The sequence below is a fragment of the Peromyscus californicus genome, unplaced genomic scaffold (assembly GCF_007827085.1).
Source record: "Peromyscus californicus insignis strain IS unplaced genomic scaffold, ASM782708v3 Scaffold_4__1_contigs__length_199733344, whole genome shotgun sequence".
NCBI lineage: Eukaryota > Metazoa > Chordata > Mammalia > Rodentia > Cricetidae > Peromyscus > Peromyscus californicus.
This window is the reverse complement of record NW_026294562.1, coordinates 76,317,504-76,318,784: the sequence shown is the minus strand read 5'-3', so window position 1 is coordinate 76,318,784 and position 1,281 is coordinate 76,317,504. Positions and strand designations below refer to the sequence as shown.

At 49.1% G+C, this 1,281-nt stretch overlaps 1 pseudogene; it reads left to right on the top strand.

Moving 5' to 3' along the window:
* The first annotated feature begins 291 nt into the window (after positions 1–291).
* Positions 292–845, top strand: LOC128125030 (40S ribosomal protein S8-like; annotated as a pseudogene).
* Positions 846–1,281: the final 436 nt, after the last annotated feature.

Below are 1,281 nucleotides of genomic sequence, written 5' to 3'. Positions count from 1 at the left end.
TAAAGGTCACCTGCAGCTGCTTAGTCTGGGCTGCATGAAACCCCGTCTTTAAAAAGCAAACAGGGGCTGGGGAGACATGTCAGCAGGTAAGTGTGCCTTCCGGAGGACCCAGAGTTTGGTTCCCAGCACCACATCAGGCAGCTCCCAGCTGCAGCTCCAGGTCCAGGAGATCGGATGCCCGCTTCTGGCCTCCATGGGCAGTCCCATCCACGTGTCATACAATCACACACTCATAAATGAAATAAATCTTTTAAAAAAAAGAGGGAGGCTCTTTTCAGCCAGTGACAATCAATGGGTATCTCTAAAGACAACTAACACAAATGTCACAGGACAGGAGCAGGAAAACCCTCCTCAGGAAGCAGAAGTGTAAGCTGGGATAGCCTGCGGCCAACACTAAGTTTACCCTCACGGCGTATGCACAGTCCGGGTTTCAGGAGTACCCGGTGCCTCGAGATTGCATGTAGGGTCTTCTCCTGGGACTCTGAGCGTTGAACTAGCAAATCAAGGATCATTGATGCTGTCTACAATGCATCCAACAAGGTCCCTGTGGAGAACTTGGCAGTGCACACAGTACGTTCTGCCCCTGGAGGAAGGGGCTCCTGAGGAGGAAGAGATTTTAAACAAAAACAGATCAAAGACAATTCCAAAGAAATACAGTGAAAGGAAAAAGAATGCCTTCTGCAGGAAGTAGTTTTCTCCTCTTCTGGAGAAGCATTGCAACAGGGCACATTTCTGGCTTTCATTGCCTCAAGACTGGGCCATGTGGTGGAGCAGAAGGCTCTGTGCTAGAGGGCAAGGAGCTGGAGTTGTCTGTGAGCAAGATCGAATCCCAGAAAGGCAAGTAGGTCATCCTCCGTAGCTCATGTGATAAAGGTGCTCATTGTCCTATGTAACAAAGGGGAGAGGTGGAGAGCATGGTGGCTCACACCCTTAACACCAGCCCTCAGGAGGCAGAGCCAGTGGAGCTCTGTGAGTTCAAGGCTAGCCTGGTTTACTGGAGTTGCTGGCCAGAAAACCAGCAAACCAAAACCCCAAACAACAATGCCCAAATAAATGTATTGCCAAACAATGATAGATCTGTTTCCTGTTTAGGAAAAGTCTTTTCTACTGCCTTTTTAACATAATAGGCCGACAGATACAGAGCAGCAAAGAGTCTCATCACAAAGACCACCCTAGTACTCCTTTTTCTGCTCGCCCTCAACTGCTCCAACAAATACACAAGCCTCACAAGCAAAGGTGACTTTGCCAGGTTAATGATGGGGCCACTCTGTTCCCATCGCC